At 41.3% G+C, this 23935-nt stretch overlaps 1 long non-coding RNA gene across 4 annotated transcripts; it reads right to left on the minus strand.

Moving 5' to 3' along the window:
- Positions 1 to 4341: 4341 nt before the first annotated feature.
- LOC141376761 (uncharacterized) lies at positions 4342 to 22130 on the minus strand. 4 transcript variants are annotated; one of them, XR_012387842.1, is made up of 4 exons: positions 8499 to 8752; positions 8035 to 8168; positions 5106 to 7917; positions 4342 to 4784 (listed from the first exon to the last, which is right to left on the minus strand). It is a non-coding gene; the product is annotated as an uncharacterized lncRNA (long non-coding RNA). The 4 variants fall into 4 exon arrangements; XR_012387845.1 differs by lacking the exons at positions 4342 to 4784; positions 5106 to 7917; positions 8035 to 8168; positions 8499 to 8752 and adding exons at positions 10637 to 11883; positions 12001 to 12134; positions 12465 to 13569; positions 21968 to 22130; XR_012387844.1 differs by lacking the exons at positions 5106 to 7917; positions 8035 to 8168; positions 8499 to 8752 and adding exons at positions 13470 to 13692; positions 21993 to 22130.
- Positions 22131 to 23935: the final 1805 nt, after the last annotated feature.

A 23935-nucleotide genomic window follows, 5' to 3' on the forward strand; every position in this document is an offset into this window, starting at 1 on the left:
AACCTCTCTGCAGACCAGCCAGTACTACAGAGAGATTCAAAGAGGGCATGAGAGGGGAGAGGGATGGATTTAATCGCCACGCACCTCTTTGGATGATTAGATTATGCTTCCTGTGCATGTTGCTATCCATTGTGTCATGGTGAGCAGAGATGGCAGCCACCTATACTTTCAGTGTGAAGGGTGACAGCCTACACTGCAGCTTATCCTGAAGGAAGGATAACACAACACTAATCTGGCAAGTTCGGATGTCTTCTCAGTGAGAAGTGCACCACTCATCGAATAGACTCCATTTCAGGAAATAGACTTGATATAATAGCCTGAGTAATGGTGTTAACCCCTGAAGCGGGTAGGTCATCTAAGTCTTCCGTGCTCTGGCTATGGACCACATGTGGAGGATCCAGAGATGTCACCGTGGGTGCCAGAGGGTGCAATGTCTCTGCGAGAGGAAATCCTACTTCAGGGGAATATGCCAGGCAGGGGCCATCGCGAGGAGTGTGAGTTCGGAAACCTAGGTCCGGCTGGGCCAGAAAGACACAATTAACAAGACCTGCTCCTCATTCTCTCTGACTTTTCACAGAGTCAGAGTCTGTGCAAATAGGCACACGGGTGGAAACTCATATTAGTGCATGCCCAGGGGCAAACTGTAAGCGAGTACATCTGTGCCAAAGAACACCCCTGTCAGGAAATAAAACAACTGCCAATGGGGTTTTCAGGAGAACCAAAAAGGTCGACCTGGGCTTCCTCAAAGCAATCCTATATCAGCTGGATCACACTGGGGTGGAGTCTCCATTCAACCTGTGATGCTAGTTGCCTTTGAGGGTGCATCGGCTGCACAGTTGACCTCGCCCTGAATGTGTGACTCTAGAGAAGCAAACGATGAGCGATTTGAGACATGCGACTGGAGCATATACCCTCCTATGGTTGATGTAAGCCACCGTTGCCATGCTGTCCATCCTGACCAGCATGTGTTTCTGCTCTAAAACCGGTAAAGAGCAGTGAAGAGCGAGAAGCACTAGCAACAGCTCTAGGCAGTTGATATGCCAATGCAACCAGGGTCTGGTCCACAAACTCGCAGCTGCATGCTCCTTGCACACGTCCCCCCAGCCCATGTTGGAGTCATCCATTGATACGACAACATGCCTGCATACTTGTTCTAGGGACACACCGGCTCATAGAAAAGCAAGATCCGTCCAAGGACTAAGTGTGCAGCAACACAGCGGAGTGACACCGGGTGTGTGCCTGTGTGCCACGCCCATCTGAAGCAATATGAATATAGCAATATGAAGCAAGCTGAGTGGCGTGACAGTGGCTGTGGATACCATATGCCCCAGGAGCCTCTGAAATACTTTTAGTGAGACCACTATTTTCCTGTTAAGCGTGCTCAGACAGGACAGCACCAGCCTGGCGCAGCTCCATCTAGAGATTCTCTGCACAGGGTAGAGTTTGCTCTTCTTTCGGCTGACCCGAAGCCCCAACTAGTCGAGGTGCCAGAGCACCCTGTCTCTGTGTACAATAAAATGATCCAGAGATGGAGCTAGTATGAGTCAGTCATCAAGATAATTAAGTATGCGAATGCCTGAAACCGAAGGGGCGCTAGGGCACTCTCTGCAAGCTTGGTGAAAACCCGCGGAGACCGAGAGAGCGTTAAGGTGGCAGAGTTTCTACTGCCATGCTCAACCTTCGAACGCAAACCGGGGAAAGGCACGGTATTGTGGAAAAATAGACACAGGAAAGTATGCGCTCTTCAGATTTATTGCTGCAAACCAATCCCGAGGACAGACACATTGGAGTATGCATTTCTGCACAGCATCCTGAACGGCATTTTGTGTAAATGATCCTGAATTGGTCTTAACCCACCACTCTTTTTGGGCACGATGAAGTATGGGCTTTAAAACCTGCACTTCATTTCGGCTGGAGGGAGCGATTCGATTGCATTCTTCGCCAAGAGGACAGCAATCTCCTCTTGTAAGACGGGCGGACAGGAGACCATCCCTTGTGAAATGCACACCTGTGACCTTGGAAGGGCGAATAGCAAGCTGTAACGTGTAGCTAAGTCTGACCTAAATCATAAGCATGTGATCTTCTTAAAATAAACTTATAAAAACTTCATTAAATGTGTAATGTTGTTTTAATGCTGTAAAGTACATTTGGCAGTTCCCTGGTTGTAATAAGGTGCTATAAAAAAGTTTATTGATTGATTGATGCAAGATCTCTGGATGCACACTATAACAGTCTGTGCAATGGACCCATAGCTGGTCAGTTCCACCCAGAGTGTTTTACCTGAGCTAGGAACTGAATACACATAAAGGTCAATCAGCCACATGTTTTAATTCAATTTTAAGTAAAGCAAAAACACTTTAAAAGTATTTTGTTTGTTTACTTGCAACTTGGGACTTAGGATTGTGTTCTTATCATCTTCAGTGTGTTAAAGAGTTTACAAAACTCTAGAATTGCTTAAAAAAATAAATGCACGTTTGGCATGCTGTCCTGGGAGAAAGCCCTGAGGGTCCTCGAGCCCAGGGCTCCCTCTTGCTTAGTCAAAAGAAAGGGGACTCTGAGCTCAGATATATCTCAAAAACTCTCCTAAATTAAGCTAAGAGGCATAGGAGTCAGGGTGGATAGGGGGAATTCTTCAGAATGAAGATGGCTAAGCTAAGGACATCAGGTGATATTTGTTTGTTGGAATTCATCTGATTGGTAGATTATGCGATTTTAATATTAGACCAGCCATGATCAATCATAAGTAGGGGTGTCAAAATTAATTGTTTCTTCAGTGCACCGTGATGCAGACGCGGACAATTCGGTATCGGTTCAGTAATAATCATAACCGGTTATGTACTGACGTCATTTATCTCCTATGCTCTCTGTCGCGAGGGAGGTGAGCGCGAGTATTTACAACACTCAGCCAACTCAGGGCCGGTCCGTGGCATAGGCACCATAGGCAAATTCTAAGGGCGCTGTATATCCAAGGGGGCGCCAGAAATGAGCGCGGTTCAGTTGGATTTGTTTTCGATATTCTTGACACACATTCAGTTACAGACGGCAATAACTCAAAAACCTCTTACCCTAAAATGATCTAAAGTGTGTTTCCTACAAAAACACAAAGCTGGTTGTGTTTCACAGCTGTCTTTCTTTCTTTTCGCTCCACACTACGAGCACTGCTCCGTTAAAGCCCTCGCAATATGGGTTTAGCCGGGATAGCTCGCTCTGAGAGGAGCTCTCAGCAAGGGACCGTCGGAAAAGTGCTTTTTTTTTTCCTTTTTTTTTTTTTTTTCGTTTTTCTGCTCCGCTCTTCGCGAGCTCTCCCTGTTGCGAGGGCTTAAATGTGTGTGTGCGTGTGTGTGTGTTTGTTTCTTTGGTGCTGTCTATGTTTGTGTTTGAATGAGAGACAGTGTGATGCTGTGTCTCTGTGTGTTTATACAGACAGCTTGTTATAGCCTCTCCTCTAAAATATAACACTGTATATGGAAAGCATCGTCAATGCACCGTGATGCACCGAAATATCGAATTGAACCGAATCGAAGGCATGATAATCGTAACCGAACCGAACCGTGAGACCAGTATAGGTTCACACCTCTAATTATAAGCACGTGATCCTCTCAAATATAACTTATAAATATTTCACTAATGTCTAATTTTGTTTTAATGTTGTAAAGCACATTGGGTAGTCACGAGTTGTAATAAGGTACTATAAAGAAAAGTTGATTGATGCAAGATCTCTGGATGCACACTATAGCAAACTGGTCAGTTCCAACCAGAGTTTTTCAACCAAGCTAGGAACCAATAAGTCATAAAGGCCAATCAGCCACATGTTTTAATTTATAACATAGTAAAGCAAAAACACTTTTAAAGGTTTTTGCTTTTTAAGGCAAAATAGGATGTGCCCTGTGTCCCACAAACCACTACCTTACAGGACACACCCTAATACTAACTCTAGGTTTTTACCTGGGGTAAACAGACAGCCGGTCCCATATAGTCTAGAAGGTCAAAGTGCAAAATTTTGAAGTCACTGAAACAAGGCCGTAAAACACATATAGAGAACATTTGTTCACAAGATTTTTGAGAACTGAATCTTGTAGCCAAGTGTTTTTGCTTCAAAATTATGTGAAAATCATCTTGTTTCTTTGCTCACAGAAAACTATTTATTGAATACAATTTTTCTAAGTCACTTTTTGAGTGAAAATGGTCTATGCAAGAAGGTGTGAACTATCATTACTAATGCAGTGATTCACACCTGAGAAGGCAAAGATCTGCACAATGAGCCATCAGACTGGTATGCGACTAAGAGGGAAGAGTTTCAAGAAAGAATCTGAGGAAAAAATAAGTTTATATTTTTTGTTTGCAGTTTATTTAAAATATTTTGCACTATCAGACAAAATAACTTGAGATACACTTGTGAGAGTCAGTACACTGAATAAAACTCTGTAAACTATGTAAACTTACATATAGCAAATCTACTGAAAAAAAAATACTTATAAATACACTTTATAAATAACTTAAGGCATGCACTTGAATTTACACATGAAACATTGTGTACCGAAGACACATTCAGGGCAAAATCAACAGTGTAAATATGAAGTATAAGACAATAAAGGGTGAAAGATCTGTAAAAGCCCAGTGTGCGCATCACATTGTCTTAGCTGTGGTCCAGGTTCATGTACAGGAAGGAATCTCAGAGCCTGTGGAGTCATGCAGCATCAGTCTCTGTTTTCCATGACTGAGTGGGCAACTTATTTGCTTTAGCTTTCTTTGCTACTGATCCTTTACCGCTGTTGTTTTCACATCTGGAAAAAAAAAAGCAAGCTGATTACAGAAACTACATGGTTAACATCTTTGTAATATTCACTGATACTAGTACTAATTTACCTAATAAACCACATATGAATTATCAACAGAACAGCAGCTGTTTTGTAAACAACTGTCAGTATTTCTTTTTCACAATAGCTAAGCATATTTCATATAACATAACATCTTATTACATAGGCCTATGTTTATCATTATAAGCTATAAAAGTTATAGGATACACTTTGTACAGCAATAAAACTATAATTAGCCTGTAAGGACATATTTCATGTAAATCATGAAGGCAAAAATAAAAGACTTACGCCACAGGGATTTTATCCTCCGCTGGGTCTAAACGTTCTTCAAAATGTATGTCTTCTGAAGAGAAAGTAAATTATCCGCCGCTGTCCAGTACCATCCGAAGTGCTTCTTCACTCGTGTAGCGTGCCGTCATTCAAAAGCGCAGAAAATGTAAGTAACTCTATGGTGAAGCTTGTCGTTTGATGCCATGTTTGGGGGGCGTGTACAATTTTACCTTGCTCACCTCAGTTCATTTCTATATTAACAGCATGCTCACCGAGAGGCAGGATCATGTAAGCTGTAATGAGGCGATACAGGAGAATACAATCAAAAAAAGTTGATTGTATGATTGATGCAAGATCTCTGGATGCACACTATAACAGACTGTGCAATTTGCCCGTAGATGGTCAGTTCCCCCCAGTCTTTCACCCGAGCTAGGAACCAATTAGACATAAAGGCCAATCAGCCACATGTTTTAATTTATTTCATAGTAAAGCAAAAACACTTTAAAAGTATTTTGCTGTTTTTTTTTTTTTTTTTGCAACTTAGGATGTGCCCTGTGTCCCACCCACCACTACCTTACAGGACACACCCTAATCCTAACTCTAGGCTTTTACCTGGGGTGAACAGAAACCCGGTCCAATATATTCCACAAGGCCAAAGTGCACAACAACCGTATCCTCATCAAACGATATTTGTCGATATTTGTCCAGTCAGGATTTTGATATTAGTTTAGACTGTGTCTTTATTTGTGTGTTTGGATTCATCTGATTGGAAGATTATGTGATTGTTAATACGAGACAAGCCATGGTCGATCATAAGCACGAGATCCTCTCAAAATTAGCTTATAAATGCTTCACTAATGTGTGTAATTTTGTTTTAATGCTGTAAAGTACATTGGTAGTTCCCAGTTGTAATTAGGTGCTATTTAAAAAGTTGATTGATTGATTGATTGATTGATTGATGCACACTATAACAGACAATGGGTGCAATGGGCCCTTAGCTGCTCAGTTCCACCCAGTGTTTCACCTGAGCTAGGAACCAATTAGACATAAAGGCCAATCAGCCACATGTTTTAATTTATTTTATAGTAAAGCAAAAACATTTTAAAAGTATTTTGCTGTTTTTTTTGCAACTTAGGATGTGCCCTGTGTCCCACCCACCACTACCTTACAGGACACACCCTAATCCTAACTCTAGGCTTTTACCTGGGGTGAACAGACAGCCGGTCCCATATTTTCCAGAGGGCCAAAGAGCACAACAACATTGTCTTCATCAAACATTGATAGTCGTCCAGTCAGGATTTTGATATTCAGTAGTGCAAAATGCTGTTTTATTGTTCTGCTGATTTATTGACACTCGTTTAGACTGTGTCTTTATTTGTGTGTTTGGATTCATCTGATTGGTAGGTCATGTGATTGTTAATACGAGACAAGCTATGGTCAATCATAAGCAAGTGATCCTCTCAAAATTACCTTATTAATACTTCACTAATGGGTAATTTTGTTTTAATGCAGTAAAGTACATTGGGGAGTTTACCGTTGTAATAAGGTGCTATTAAAAATGTTGATTAATTGGTTGATGCAAGATCTCTAGATGCACACTTAAGCTGCGGTCACATTAGAGTTTGTGTGTGCGAAATTCTGTCGTTCAGCGCTGTGAAAAGGGGCGGGATTAAACAAGATTATTAGGCATTAAAAAATTAGGGATTGCTCCATGATTTAAATTTCTGTCTAGAGAGGTCATGTTTTGATCCTCGGTTGGTCTCACGCAGTCAAGTGATGCGATTTCGCAGGTCAGAGTTCACCAAGTTTGAACTTTGCACCGCAACAACGTGCGAAACCTAACGCATGACCCTGCGTTTCCGGTCTGACGCATTCGCGTGCGTATGAATAGAAGTCTATGAGAGGAAAAGCCCAGTGTGACCGCAGCTTAAAACAGACTGTGCAATGGGCCTGTAGCTGGTCAGTTCCACCCAGAGTGTTTCACCTGAGCTAGGAACCAATTAGACATAAAGGCCAATCAGCCACGTTTTACTTTAGTTCACAGTAAAGCAAAAACACTTTAAAAGTATTTTGCTTTTTTTTTTTTTTTTGCAACTTAGGATGTGCCCTGTGTCCCACCCACCACTACCTTACAGGACACACCCTAATCCTAACTCTAGGCTTTTACCTGGGGTGAACAGACAGCCGGTCCCATATATTCCAGAAAGCCAAAGTGCACAACAACATTGTCTTCAATAAACATTAATAGTCGTTCAGTCAGGATTTTGATATTTAGTAGTGCAAAATGATGCTTTATCGTTCTGTTGATTTATTGACACTAATTACTTCACTAATCTGTAATTTTGTTTTAATGCTGTAAAGTACATTTAGTCCTTAGTTGTAATAAGGTGCTATTAAAAAGTTGATTAATTGATTGATGCAAGATCTCTGGATGCACACTATAACAGACTGTGCAATGGGCCCGTAGCTGGTCAGTTCCACCCAGAGTGTTTCACCTGAGCTAGGAACCAATTAGACATAAAGGCCAATCAGCCACGTTTAACTTTATTTCATAGTAAAGCAAAAACACTTTAAAAGTATTTTGCTTTTTTTTTTTTTTTTTTGCAACTTAGGATGTGCCCTGTGTCCCACCCACCACTACCTTACAGGGCACACCCTAATCCTAACTCTAGGCTTTTACCTGGGGTGAACAGACAGCCGGTCCCATATTTTCCAGAGGGCCAAAGAGCACAACAACATTGTCTTCATCAAACATTGATAGTCGTCCAGTCAGGATTTTGATATTCAGTAGTGCAAAATGCTGTTTTATTGTTCTGCTGATTTATTGACACTCGTTTAGACTGTGTCTTTATTTGTGTGTTTGGATTCATCTGATTGGTAGGTCATGTGATTGTTAATACGAGACAAGCTATGGTCAATCATAAGCAAGTGATCCTCTCAAAATTACCTTATTAATACTTCACTAATGGGTAATTTTGTTTTAATGCAGTAAAGTACATTGGGGAGTTTAACGTTGTAATAAGGTGCTATTAAAAATGTTGATTAATTGGTTGATGCAAGATCTCTAGATGCACACTTAAGCTGCGGTCACATTAGAGTTTGTGTGTGCGAAATTCTGTCGTTCGGCGCTGTGAAAAGGGGCGGGATTAAACAAGATTATTAGGCATTAAAAAATGAGCGATTGCTCCATGATTTAAATTTCTGTCTAGAGAGGTCATGTTTTGATCCTCGGTTGGTCTCACGCAGTCAAGTGATGCGATTTCGCAGGTCAGAGTTCACCAAGTTTGAACTTTGCACCGCAACAACGTGCGAAACCTAACGCATGACCCTGCGTTTCCGGTCTGACGCATTCGCGTGCATATGAATAGAAGTCTATGAGAGGAAAAGCCCAGTGTGACCGCAGCTTAAAACAGACTGTGCAATGGGCCTGTAGCTGGTCAGTTCCACCCAGAGTGTTTCACCTGAGCTAGGAACCAATTAGACATAAAGGCCAATCAGCCACATGTTTTAATTTATTTCATTGTAAAGCAAAAACACTTTGAAAATTATTTTGCTTTTTTTTTTGCAACTTAGGATGTGCCCTGTGTCCCACCCACCACTACCTTACAGGACACACCCTAATCCTAACTCTAGGCTTTTACCTGGGGTGAACAGACAGCCGGTCCCATATATTCCAGAAAGCCAAAGTGCACAACAACATTGTCTTCAATAAACATTGATAGTTGTTCAGTCAGGATTTTGATATTTAGTAGTGCAAAATGATGCTTTATCGTTCTGTTGATTTATTGACACTAATTACTTCACTAATCTGTAATTTTGTTTTAATGCTGTAAAGTACATTTAGTCCTTAGTTGTAATAAGGTGCTATTAAAAAGTTGATTAATTGATTGATGCAAGATCTTTGGATGCACACTATAACGGACTGTGCAATGGGCCCGTAGCTGGTCAGGTCCACCCACAGTGTTTCACCCGAGCTAGGAACCAATTAGACATAAAGGCCAATCAGCCACATGTTTTAATTTATTTCATAGTAAAACAAAAACACTTTTAAAAAGTATTTTGCTTTTTTTTTTTGCAACTTAGGATGTGCCCTGTGTCCCACCCACCACTACCTTACAGGACACACCCTAATCCTAACTCTAGGCTTTTACCTGGGGTGAACAGACAGCCGGTCCCATATATTCCAGAGGGCCAAAGAGCACAACAACATTGTCTTCATTAAACATTGATAGTTGTCCAGTCAGGATTTTGATATTTAGTAGTGCAAAATGCTGTTTTATTGTTCTGTTGATTTATTGACACTAATTACTTCACTAATCTGTAATTTTGTTTTAATGCTGTAAAGTACATTTAGTCCCCAGTTGTAATAAGGTGCTATTAAAAAAGTTGATTAATTGATTGATGCAAGATCTCTGGATGCACACTATAGCGGACTGTGCAATGGGCCCGTAGCAGGTCAGTTCCACCCAGAGTGTTTCACCTGAGCTAGGAACCAATTAGACATAAAGGCCAATCAGCCACGTTTAACTTTATTTCATAGTAAAGCAAAAACACTTTAAAAGTATTTTGCTTTTTTTTTTTTTTTTTTGCAACTTAGGATGTGCCCTGTGTCCCACCCACCACTACCTTACAGGGCACACCCTAATCCTAACTCTAGGCTTTTACCTGGGGTGAACAGACAGCCGGTCCCATATTTTCCAGAGGGCCAAAGAGCACAACAACATTGTCTTCATCAAACATTGATAGTCGTCCAGTCAGGATTTTGATATTCAGTAGTGCAAAATGCTGTTTTATTGTTCTGCTGATTTATTGACACTCGTTTAGACTGTGTCTTTATTTGTGTGTTTGGATTCATCTGATTGGTAGGTCATGTGATTGTTAATACGAGACAAGCTATGGTCAATCATAAGCAAGTGATCCTCTCAAAATTACCTTATTAATACTTCACTAATGGGTAATTTTGTTTTAATGCAGTAAAGTACATTGGGGAGTTTACCGTTGTAATAAGGTGCTATTAAAAATGTTGATTAATTGGTTGATGCAAGATCTCTAGATGCACACTTAAGCTGCGGTCACATTAGAGTTTGTGTGTGCGAAATTCTGTCGTTCGGCGCTGTGAAAAGGGGCGGGATTAAACAAGATTATTAGGCATTAAAAAATGAGCGATTGCTCCATGATTTAAATTTCTGTCTAGAGAGGTCATGTTTTGATCCTCGGTTGGTCTCACGCAGTCAAGTGATGCGATTTCGCAGGTCAGAGTTCACCAAGTTTGAACTTTGCACCGCAACAACGTGCGAAACCTAACGCATGACCCTGCGTTTCCGGTCTGACGCATTCGCGTGCATATGAATAGAAGTCTATGAGAGGAAAAGCCCAGTGTGACCGCAGCTTAAAACAGACTGTGCAATGGGCCTGTAGCTGGTCAGTTCCACCCAGAGTGTTTCACCTGAGCTAGGAACCAATTAGACATAAAGGCCAATCAGCCACATGTTTTAATTTATTTCATTGTAAAGCAAAAACACTTTGAAAATTATTTTGCTTTTTTTTTTGCAACTTAGGATGTGCCCTGTGTCCCACCCACCACTACCTTACAGGACACACCCTAATCCTAACTCTAGGCTTTTACCTGGGGTGAACAGACAGCCGGTCCCATATATTCCAGAAAGCCAAAGTGCACAACAACATTGTCTTCAATAAACATTAATAGTCGTTCAGTCAGGATTTTGATATTTAGTAGTGCAAAATGATGCTTTATCGTTCTGTTGATTTATTGACACTAATTACTTCACTAATCTGTAATTTTGTTTTAATGCTGTAAAGTACATTTAGTCCTTAGTTGTAATAAGGTGCTATTAAAAAGTTGATTAATTGATTGATGCAAGATCTCTGGATGCACACTATAGCGGACTGTGCAATGGGCCCGTAGCTGGTCAGTTCCACCCAGAGTGTTTCACCTGAGCTAGGAACCAATTAGACATAAAGGCCAATCAGCCACATGTTTTAATTTATTTCATTGTAAAGCAAAAACACTTTGAAAATTATTTTGCTTTTTTTTTTGCAACTTAGGATGTGCCCTGTGTCCCACCCACCACTACCTTACAGGACACACCCTAATCCTAACTCTAGGCTTTTACCTGGGGTGAACAGATGGCCGGTCCCATATATTCCAGAAAGCCAAAGTGCACAACAACATTGTCTTCAATAAACATTAATAGTCGTTCAGTCAGGATTTTGATATTTAGTAGTGCAAAATGATGCTTTATCGTTCTGTTGATTTATTGACACTAATTACTTCACTAATCTGTAATTTTGTTTTAATGCTGTAAAGTACATTTAGTCCCCAGTTATAATAAGGTGCTATTAAAAAAGTTGATTAATAATTGATGCAAGATCTCTGGATGCACACTATAACGGACTGTGCGATGGGCCCGTAGCTTGTCAGTTCCACCCAGAGTGTTTCACCTGAGCTAGGAACCAATTAGACATAAAGGCCAATCAGCCACATGTTTTAATTTATTTCATAGTAAAGCAAAAACACTTTAAAAAGTATTTTGCTTTTTTTTTTTTTTGCAACTTAGGATGTGCCCTGTGTCCCACCCACCACTACCTTACAGGACACACCCTAATCCTAACTCTAGGCTTTTACCTGGGGTGAACAGACAGTCGGTCCCATATGTTCCAGAGGGCCAAAGAGCACAACAACCGTGTCCTCATCAAACATTGATAGTCGTCCAGTCAGGATTTTGATATTCAGTAGTGCAAAATGCTGTTTTATTGTTCTGCTGATTTATTGACACTCGTTTAGACTGTGTCTTTATTTGTGTGTTTGGTTTCATCTGATTGGTAGGTCATGTGATTGTTAATACGAGACAAGCTATGGTCAATCATAAGCAAGTGATCCTCTCAAAATTACCTTATTAATACTTCACTAATGGGTAATTTTGTTTTAATGCAGTAAAGTACATTGGGGAGTTTACCGTTGTAATAAGGTGCTATTAAAAATGTTGATTAATTGGTTGATGCAAGATCTCTAGATGCACACTTAAGCTGCAGTCACATTAGAGTTTGTGTGTGTGAAATTCTGTCGTTCGGCGCTGTGAAAAGGGGCGGGATTAAACAAGATTATTAGGCATTAAAAAATGAGCGATTGCTCCATGATTTAAATTTCTGTCTAGAGAGGTCATGTTTTGATCCTCGGTTGGTCTCACGCAGTCAAGTGATGCGATTTCGCAGGTCAGAGTTCACAAAATTTGAACTTTGCACCGCAACAACGTGTGAAACTTAACGCATGACCCTGCGTTTCCGGTCTGACGCATTCCCGTGCGTATGAATGGAAGTCTATGGGAGGAAAAGCCCAGTGTGACCGCAGCTTAAAACAGACTGTGCAATGGGCCTGTAGCTGGTCAGTTCCACCCAGAGTGTTTCACCTGAGCTAGGAACCAATTAGACATAAAGGCCAATCAGCCACGTTTTACTTTATTTCACAGTAAAGCAAAAACACTTTAAAAGTATTTTGCTTTTTTTTTTTTTTTGCAACTTAGGATGTGCCCTGTGTCCCACCCACCACTACCTTACAGGACACACCCTAATCCTAACTCTAGGCTTTTACCTGGGGTGAACAGACAGCCGGTCCCATATATTCCAGAAAGCCAAAGTGCACAACAACATTGTCTTCAATAAACATTAATAGTCGTTCAGTCAGGATTTTGATATTTAGTAGTGCAAAATGATGCTTTATCGTTCTGTTGATTTATTGACACTAATTACTTCACTAATCTGTAATTTTGTTTTAATGCTGTAAAGTACATTTAGTCCTTAGTTGTAATAAGGTGCTATTAAAAAGTTGATTAATTGATTGATGCAAGATCTCTGGATGCACACTATAGCGGACTGTGCAATGGGCCCGTAGCTGGTCAGTTCCACCCAGAGTGTTTCACCTGAGCTAGGAACCAATTAGACATAAAGGCCAATCAGCCACATGTTTTAATTTATTTCATAGTAAAGCAAAAACACTTTAAAAGTATTTTGCTTTTTTTTGGCAACTTAGGATGTGCCCTGTGTCCCACCCACCACTACCTTACAGGACACACCCTAATCCTAACTCAAGGTTTTTACCTGGGGTGAACAGACGGCCGGTCCCATATATTCCAGAAGCAGATAATTAGTTTAAATTCAAAGAAGTTATTGCAAAATAAATTACAAAATACAAAAATACAACTTAATTAGAAAAATTATAAAATAATTAAAATTTAATAGGAGAGCTAATAATTTTTACTTTGACTGTATACATGTGTAATACATACATACAAACATATGTGTGTGTGTGTGGTGTGTGTGTGTGTGTGTGTGTGTGTGTGTGTGAAATTTCATTTAAAATCTTACTTGTTTGTGACTTCTCTACCTTCTGCCACAGTCTGCCATCCTCTTCTTTGTGAAGTCGTTGCAGAAGTCATGATGTCCTGGATGTCTTGAAGGTTTGACACTTAAACATTTATTTTAATCGACCTTTGGTTAACTTTCCACACAGAAACACCTCCTCATTCTCATATCATCCTGTTAAGACATTTCTTTTCTACCACCAGAGATGGCAAGCATACTTTAATATCTCCTCACATGAATGAAAGTCAGACCAGTGTCTGGAACTTCAGGAAACCTGCAACCTTTATCTTTCTGTTTAGGTTTTTCCACTCATCACCGAAATTTCAGGAATATTTAATTTTGCTTTTAATCCCAACATGTCTCAAGGTAATCCACTTATTTTAGGTTCAGTTTATGGCTGATAATATTTAGGCTATTAGCAAGATACTGATGCTGAATATGTAGTTACCGTGACTGTCTGCGTATATAGAGCCAATGTAATGCAAACACCTGAAAAATACTACAGTAATTTACTGTAAAACACAACTATATTGTATAATTTATAAGTTTAGTGAAGCTATTATAGGCCTACTCTGTATTTAGACTACAACTCTGTACTATCATAATTTATCATAACCATCTCATAAAACAGAAAGAGGTTGAGATTTTATAATTATATTTTGTATATATAGTATATATACTAACATTTGCTAATGATACTTGATTTTACAAATGAAAAGCTGTTGTACAACACCAATAGTTTCATTGGTTTTTAAAGCTTTTTGGATCTTCAAATCATTAAAACATCAAATATGTTTTACAAAACTAAGAATTTTCCCATAAATCTATCATGTATAACTGAAAATGAGAGAATCTCAGCTTTAAGTTTTTGGTATAGGGCACATAGTCTGCAAGATAAGGTAGTATTACTCCACCTTTTGGCTTAAAATGTAATTTACTGTTTTTGTCTCAGAGATTATCACACTAACGTTACATAAAAAGACTAATGTGCACCTTACGATCACGACTAAAATTAAGATATTGTGGGTGTTTTAAGTGAAATTGCAATTTTCATTTAAACCTTTAAATATTTCTTAAAATAAATGTAAACAGTTTAATATGTGGTCTTAGATCAGCTGAATTTCACATTATATACTAAATATATGCTAATATACTGAGTTAAAGGCTTCAATTAGAGGCGGTACCAGACCCCTGTCTAGAACCGCCTCTGATTGAAGCCTTTAACTCATATAACTAGTTTGTGTTTTGTGGCTTGTGCAGTTACTTGTTGTTGATTCCTTCTGCGAATGTGATTGTAAGCGGTGCTTCCCAAACCAGGATGATGCGTACTGGCGTCATTTGCGTCTATGACGTTTCCAGGAGATGAACAGCTGAGTTCAATTTGTAATGAGTCCAAGCCTTTAAAAGCGATTGCAGTTTCTGGGTCAGGGGGGGTTTTTCTTGGTTTTTGATTGCAGGTGCTGCTGAGCCGCTGGCCAAGGCTATCGTGCCGGGACGTGGGCATGATGTTGTGCGCGAGCGAATAACTGGGAGGGATAGTTGGTAGTGCTGGGGTTTCCCCGGACTAAAGTTTCGGCGGCCGCTGTTGAATTTCCAATCGCTGTATCCCACGTCCGGTAGCGGGTAAGCGGGCCAGCAGCACAGTTATACTGTTGCGGGGTCATTGTGTGTGCATTGCATTTTGTTCGCCGGGAGTTTGAGTGAGTTTGATTGCTCCCGGCGCTTGTACTCTGTCTGTCTGTGTGTGTGCGTGCGTGCGTGCGTGCGTGCGTGTGTGTGTGCGCGTGCGTGTGACGGGGGATGAGCGCAGGCTAGCATCACGCTCCGTAAAGGAAATGTTAAATGACGACGGCTTGATATTTAGCTGGAGTGGTATTGATGGTAGCTTATGATTTGATTGCTGTGTGGAGTCTATTTATGGGTGTTATTTATACATTTATATTTATGAGATTTACGGTGTGGTGTATTACAACTCTGGGTTGATGTGAAATGATGATGTGTTGCACAATTACGGTTGATACCCCTTGTTAAATGCCTTGTGGTGGTCATTTTAATTGCCTTACCTAATAATTTTTATGCCGTCCGCTAACAATCTTTACATCATGAACTTTATGTCCTTTCGATTCCCTACCTGCTGCTCCCCTTGTGTGGAATTTTAATCTTTAAGATTATTGTATAAAATAAAAGTGAAATTAGTATTTAAATGAATTGAGTGTTTGACGTTTACTTGATTATTGTGGCCCAAAATAAATACTGTATTTTGTCCAGCAAAGAACTTGTGTTGTGTGTGAATACTTTATGCCCTTTTTGGGAGGGTTACAACTTGGCGTAGTTTTGGCAGTCTGGACTTTGGGCAATAATCAGGAAAATGTCAACCACACAACAGTTAGACCAGTCACCTTCTACATCTGGTGAGCAGCAGCAGGGGGCTGATAGCTCACCTAATATAGCCCAGAATCAAGCCATGCTTATGTTTCCTTTGATGATGGGGACACCATGGTGTCAAAAATTTAGTGGGGAGAAAACGGCACAGGAGAATAATTTTCAGGATTGGCATAATATGCAAAAATCAATGTTTGATATGTACCCTTTTTCAGAGGCTCAAAAAGTTTCAGCTTTAATAAGTAATTTAGATGGGGAAGCGAAGAGGGAAGTGTTAGCTTTGCCGATAGCAGAGCGTGTAACATCAGGACAGATATTGACATTTTTGAAAAATAATTATGGGGATACAGTCCCTCTTGCAACCCTTCGTTCCCAATTTTTTACTCGTAAACAAAGGACCGATGAGAGTGTGAGACAGTTTGCATTAGTACTTCAGGAATTAAGTAATAGGTTGGAGAGTAGGGGAGATCACACTACTGGAGGCTATGTGTTACGGGATCAGTTTATTTTGGGACTTTTTGATGCCGGACTGCGGAGGGAACTTCAGGGTATGGTAAGAGCATCGTCAGATATTGCTTTTGTTGATATTAAACGAGAAGCCATCCTACAAGCAGATGCGTTTGGAGAGGTAAGGCAAGCAGTAGCTGCAACCGTACAAATGAAACCAACTCTAGATACAACCAAATTGGTAGAGGAAATTAAACAGGAGGTATTTTTGCAGCTGAAAGGAGAAATAAAAGAAATGGTAGCTGGAATGATGAGTGAAGTCCGTGAAGGAGTACAGAATATGTGGCCTAAGAGTGAGGGTGTTAGACCTAGGTATGAGTTGATGGGGGGTCGAAGAAGTTCTGATCAATTCGACCATCAGGGAAGACCTATTTGTCGGCGTTGTAAACAAGTGGGTCATATTGAAAGACGTTGTAGGACTGTAGAAGGACCACAAGGGCCTTTAAACTTATAGAGCCCACTGTACAGGCCCAAACGGTGGGTACATCAAGTAGTGGCCAATTAGAAAAGAAAGATCACCTAATAGGACAATGTCCAGTCGTGCAGGTAGAAATACAAGGAGTTAAAACATCTTGCTTAATTGATACTGGCTCGCAGGTAACCACATTGACTGAAAGTTATTTTAAGAAACATTTCGAGACCGAAGGGCCAATGGTGTATCCACCCATTCAAAAATTTAACCTAGTGGCTGCTAATGGGTTAGTCATCCCGTATATTGGCTACATTGAGGTGGATTTAAATATTTGTGGCAAAGTCATACCAAAAAGGGGCGTGCTTATTGTCAAAGATTCAAACGGATCATCATATCCAGGGTTGATTGGCATGAATGTAATTAAGGAATGTAGAGAATTTTTAATGACAAAAACTGGAGATGATTACCTAGGCTCAGAAAGTGAAGTACAAGTTAAAGTATGGCGCCAGATGTTTTCTGTGTGTGAAGATTTATTACATTTTGCTGACGAGTCGGGGCAGATAAGTTCAATTTACTGGCCCCAGGGAAGGAAAAAATAATACCACCACAGTCAGAGATGGTGATCGAGGCATGTGCACGGGTTCGGCCTGATAAGAGGGATTATGTGGGTTTGGTAGAACCATGTCCAGATGTATTGCCAGGGCAGTTATTGGTAGCCCGATCGTTGAGTACAGTTTCAAAGGGAAGGGTTATGGTTAGAATTCTTAATCTGTCCCCAGTGGCTGTGATCCTCTCCCAACGCTGCCGGATTGGACTGCTTTCAGATGTGGAGTTGTGTTCTTCTGGCCTGCAAGGAAATGTGGAATTAAGATCATTAGATGATGACACTGTGGAGGTAAGCGTGAGACAAAATAGAGTGCAGGATGACGAACAAGTGCAGATGCCATGGCCTGTTGCTGTACCGTTAGATCCACAGCAGTTTAGTCTAAAACAACAAGAGATGATTTCTGGTTTGCTGGCTAAACATCAGAAGGTTTTCTCAGAGCATGAGGAAGATTATGGATTTACAGATAGAGTCTTGCATGTTATACCAACAGGTGATGCAGCCCCAATTAGAGAACGTTACAATAGGATTCCACCAAAATTGTATCAGGAAGTTAGGGGACTTTTAAATAACATGCTTGAGAATGGTATTATTAGGGAGAGCTATAGCCCCTGGGCAGCACCTGTAGTGCTTGTCAGAAAGAAGGACGGCACCCTTCGTTTCTGCGTAGACTACAGGTGTCTGAATGGTGTTACACATAAAGATTCATATCCTTTGCCTAGAATTGAGGAATCACTAGCCTCATTGAAAAAATCTACAGTGTTTTCAACTTTAGATTTAGCACATGGGTATTGGCAAGTGGGGGTGCACCCAGCTGACAAAGAGAAGACCGCTTTTGTTACCCCAATGGGGCTATATGAATTTAATCGGATGCCAATGGGGTTATGCAATGCTCCAGGAACGTTTCAAAGGCTGGTTGAAAGCTGTCTTGGGGATCTAAATTTTGAAACTGTGTTGCTTTATCTGGATGATATAATTATTTTCTCCTCCTCTTTTGAGGCTCACATTGACCATCTGGACTTGGTTTTTAGTCGTCTTGGGGATTTTAACCTGAAAGTAAAACCAACTAAGTGTTCTCTGTTTCAGAGCAAAGTGCATTATTTGGGCCATGTGATTTCAGAAGGAGGGGTGTCACCAGACCCAGGGAAGTTGCAAGCTGTGGAGACATGGGCGGCTCCTCAGAACATTACCCAGCTTCGGGCCTTTTTGGGCCTAGTGGGTTATTATAGACGTTTTATAAAAGACTTTGCAAAGATTGCAGCACCACTGAATTCAATGTTATGGGGGACATCAAAACGACGAACTCAACCAGCTGCAGGTAAAGCAGAGCGTTGGGCATGGGGGGAGATGCAAGAAAGCGCCTTCAAGAAATTAAAGGAGAGCCTCCTGCAAGCACCCCTATTAGCATATGCTGATTTCCAGCTGCCATTTGTGCTGTATACGGATGCCTGTCAGACGGGTTTGGGAGCAGTACTTGCTCAGGTTCAAGAAGGGAAGGAGAGAGTAATTGCCTATGCAAGCAGAAGCCTACGCCCTACGGAGAAGAACGATAAAAACTATAGCTCATTTAAATTAGAACTGCTGGCTTTAAAATGGGCTATAGCGGAAAAGTTCAGGGACTATCTTGCTGTGTCTCCCTTTACTGTGTTCACAGATAATAATCCGCTGGCTCACCTGAATACGGCTACGCTGGGGGCAGTGGAGCAACGATGGATGGCCCAATTGGCTGGATTTCAGTTTGATGTGCGCTATAGACCAGGACGGACAAATGGAAACGCTGATGCCCTCTCAAGATGGCCTGGGAAAGAGACAGATGGCCAGTCTATAGAGGATGAAGCAGTGCCATGTGGTGAGCCGGGATATGTACCATCTGAAGTGGTTCATGCTTGTGTCCATGCCTTTGTTCCAGTAGTTAGGGACCAGGAGAAGGAGCCAAGCAAAGAACGAGAGCCACAGTTGACCCAGGAGGAGTGTGTCGGACCTAGTTTGTTGGATGACTGGGTGAGGGCACAGCGGGCGGATCCAGTGCTGTCACGATTGTGGATGTATATGGACAGAGGAAGAGGCCCTGGACCAAGAGAACGAGCAGCAGAGGATCGACCTACTCAAGTGGTGCTGCGACAGTGGGGTCGTCTGGGCACCGATCGAGGATTGTTGTGCCGTGAGGTATGTGATCCAAAGACATTTGACAAACTGAAACAAGTTTTGGTGCCTCAGAGTTTGCAGAACCAAGTCCTAGAATGGGTGCACGATCGTGCCGGACACCTTGGAGTGGAAAAAACTCTCGGCTTGGCCCGTCGCCGTTTCTTTTGGCCGGGGATGACACAAGGAGTGGAGAAATGGTGTCTTAAATGTGTTCGATGTAATCTGCATAAGACCCCAGCTAATAAAGTGAGTGCCCCGCTTGTATCCATAGATTCAGATTATCCATTACAGATTGTGTCTGTGGACTTCCTGTCACTGGAGCCTGCGCGTAGTGGGAGGTGTAACATTTTAGTTATGATGGACCATTTTACCCGTTATGCTGTGGCAGTGCCAACCATGGATCAAACAGCGGTGACAACTGCAAGGGCGTTATGGGAACATTTCATTCAGCAGTTTGGGGGATTTGATCAGTTGCACTCTGATCAGGGTCCCAATTTTGAGTCTAGAGTCATAAAGGAACTGTGTGGATTATATGACATCAGAAAGTCCCATACAACACCCTATCACCCTGCAGGGAATGGACAATGTGAGCGCTTTAATCGGACATTGTTGAGCATGCTGGGTACATTAAGGGATGACCAGAAGGAAAATTGGGACCAGCATGTAGCAGAGATGGTGCAAGCCTACAATAATACCCCCCATCCATCTACAGGGTATGCCCCTTACTTTTTGATGTTTGGACGATATGCTAAGTTGCCCATGGACATTATGTTGGGTCGGGGAGATGGGTTTTCAGGAACAGTTGGCAGCTGGGTGCATCATCACCATAAAAGACTGGTAACTGCCTATAGTCAAGCGAGAAAACAGGTCCAGAAGGCTCAACTTCATCAAAAGAAGGGGTTTGATCGTAGGGTAAGAGGGGAACCTTTGCTAATAGGACAGAGGGTAATGGTTCTTAATAAGAGGGCCAGAGGAAAAGGTAAATTGGAGGATAGGTGGGAGAGGAATACATATGTGGTTATTTCTCAACCTAATCTTGACATACCAGTTTATGTTGTAAAGAAGGAAGGGGGTAATTGTGATGAGAGGGTGTTGCACCGCAATATGTTAAGTCCCTGCAAATTTGAGGTAACCTCACATTCAGAGAATGAAGTAGGGGAGCAAGCTCCTGCTCTTCAGGTTGATCCACTGAACAGTAATTGGTGTATGTATCCTTGGGTCGGGGGCTGTCTAACAGATTTGCCTGCACCTGTAAGGGAAAATGAAAGGACTGTTATGGACAATGCTGAAACAACTGCTCCGACTATACAGAGAGAAGGACTCTCTAGCCCACCTGGTGTATCAGTGGAGGGTTTGAGGCGATCTGCACGGGCCACCAAGGGCCTGTTGCCTCAGCGTTACAGAATTTAAGTGGAAATGTGTGGACACATTTTGAGTAGGGGGGGTGGATGTAAGCGGTGCTTCCCAAACCAGGATGATGCGTACTGGCGTCATTTGCGTCTATGACGTTTCCAGGAGATGAACAGCTGAGTTCAATTTGTAATGAGTCCAAGCCTTTAAAAGCGATTGCAGTTTCTGGGTCAGGGGGGGTTTTTCTTGGTTTTTGATTGCAGGTGCTGCTGAGCCGCTGGCCAAGGCTATCGTGCCGGGACGTGGGCATGATGTTGTGCGCGAGCGAATAACTGGGAGGGATAGTTGGTAGTGCTGGGGTTTCCCCGGACTAAAGTTTCGGCGGCCGCTGTTGAATTTCCAATCGCTGTATCCCACGTCCGGTAGCGGGTAAGCGGGCCAGCAGCACAGTTATACTGTTGCGGGGTCATTGTGTGTGCATTGCATTTTGTTCGCCGGGAGTTTGAGTGAGTTTGATTGCTCCCGGCGCTTGTACTCTGTCTGTCTGTGTGTGTGCGTGCGTGCGTGCGTGCGTGCGTGTGTGTGTGCGCGTGCGTGTGACGGGGGATGAGCGCAGGCTAGCATCACGCTCCGTAAAGGAAATGTTAAATGACGACGGCTTGATATTTAGCTGGAGTGGTATTGATGGTAGCTTATGATTTGATTGCTGTGTGGAGTCTATTTATGGGTGTTATTTATACATTTATATTTATGAGATTTACGGTGTGGTGTATTACAACTCTGGGTTGATGTGAAATGATGATGTGTTGCACAATTACGGTTGATACCCCTTGTTAAATGCCTTGTGGTGGTCATTTTAATTGCCTTACCTAATAATTTTTATGCCGTCCGCTAACAATCTTTACATCATGAACTTTATGTCCTTTCGATTCCCTACCTGCTGCTCCCCTTGTGTGGAATTTTAATCTTTAAGATTATTGTATAAAATAAAAGTGAAATTAGTATTTAAATGAATTGAGTGTTTGACGTTTACTTGATTATTGTGGCCCAAAATAAATACTGTATTTTGTCCAGCAAAGAACTTGTGTTGTGTGTGAATACTTTATGCCCTTTTTGGGAGGGTTACATGATGGTCTCTTCTTCCTGAAAGCCAGAATATGCTGCAGAAATCTGCTCCTGAAGCTGTTTAGTCGACGTTTTTCACTCTTTCCTGCAGCTTTGGTTTCTCATCTCGAACCACACCCAGTTCTTCCATGATGTCATCAAGGCTGACATTCCAAGCTCTTTGCTGAAGCTGATTGGCTGAGTGTGTTAATTGTTTATTTTTAATTACATGGCCAGATTCTGATTGGCTGGAGCGTGTGCATTATTTTCGCTGAAATCCATTGGTTGAAATGACAGGTAGTTCCAGTCAGTTGTCATCACAGTTCAAAATAAATGCGCTTCTCCTAAACGTTTCTCGCACGTGCTGGCACTGCACAGGAAACTGGGGACTGTTAGTGGCGGAGGGGAAATCCGCAAAATTAGAAAAATACTCCTAATTACGCCACAAAACCCAGTTTTATTAGATTTAAAGCGAGAATATAGTTATAGTCAGTTTATGTATAAGGATAGCAAGTTTCATAATGTGTTGTTCTCTTACATTTGCCACATTTCCCTTCATATTAAACAACAAAGATTTCTGAAACAGGCTTTGGCTGCTTTCTCTTGAGAATGCAATACGTGCTTTTGAACTAGTGTTTCATAAGATACAGCTTTGTGATTGTTTTATTTCATGTATATCTTAATTAGCTCGGTAAAGTTAGGTTTTGGTTTGATATTCGCCGGACATTCGCGCACACAGTTTTAGGGATCATCTGCGAATTACATTGACAGAACCAAAACGCACAGTAGAGCAAAGAAGAGAAAAGCTTTTCTAGAAGATTCCAGTAAATGGTTAGAGGCCAGACTGATTCACTACAGGTAACAAGGCTACTATACCTCTAACTATATGGTACATACAAAAACAGAAATAGGCAATATTTCATGTCATAAGCATACACATTAGCTAAAGAAATTAAATGGTATTTTCTCACATTTTCCCCTTCATGTATGGATACATCACACAGATATATAGGAAAAATATTTACAGTATTTCACGTAGATGCAAGCTTCTTGTTCTAAGGTGTGCTCACATTCGTCTCACTTTAGTACAAAGTCACCACAAGAAATGGCATCTTTTTAAAGGGGATGTGTCACGCAACCTTCATGAAATGTAAGCCCCCCTTGTGTCATGAATGAGCAGTAATAAAAAGGGAGGAATTCTTGGAGGATTAAGAGCCCATTTCATGTACAGTATGTCACCAATAAAGCTAATTACCTTGTCACATCCCAGCATCTTTGAATTTTTCTCCTCTCCCCCAAAGGGTCCGGATAGAGAGCCCTCCTCTCTTGTGGGGCAATGACCTTAATATGCCATTGTTAATATGTTATATGTTCACAAAGTAAAGACATGAAACATCTACCCACAACTCATAGAAACAAAAGCAGCGCTTCAATCTTTGTGTGTGTGTGTGTGTGTGTGTGTGTGTGTGTGTGTGTGTGTGTGTGTGTGTGTGTGTGTGTGTGTAACAACATAAAAGTTTTTAAAGATAATTGCAGTCACAACTAATAAATTGTGGTGTCAATGTCCAGTGATGCCAGTCATTAATGATTCCCAGATTTAGCAAAAAACATTAGTAGTTACCATAGCAACAGCTTTGAGTGACAGTTGTCAGAGCCTTCATTTCTCTGTAGTGTGAGGACATGTTCAACAGCTGCTAAACTCCACCTGCCATTGTTGAGGTCCTTCATAAACCAAGTGGATGCACGAGCTGAAGAAACTTGAATTTGTTTGTGAAAATCTTAGGCTTGTATTGGAGGGGAATTACAGAAGTCAACACTTTGAATTACAAACAAAATCACACTTTTTTTAATGTGCATGCTGGAATTTGTTTGGTAAAATAGTTTCCAGTGGAGTTTATACACATTTTTTCATATAGAATAAAAACTTTATCCTACTCAGTTATGTGCAGAGCCTTTTATGCACAT

Source organism: Danio rerio, chromosome 12 (assembly GCF_049306965.1).
Source record: "Danio rerio strain Tuebingen ecotype United States chromosome 12, GRCz12tu, whole genome shotgun sequence".
Lineage (NCBI taxonomy): Eukaryota > Metazoa > Chordata > Actinopteri > Cypriniformes > Danionidae > Danio > Danio rerio.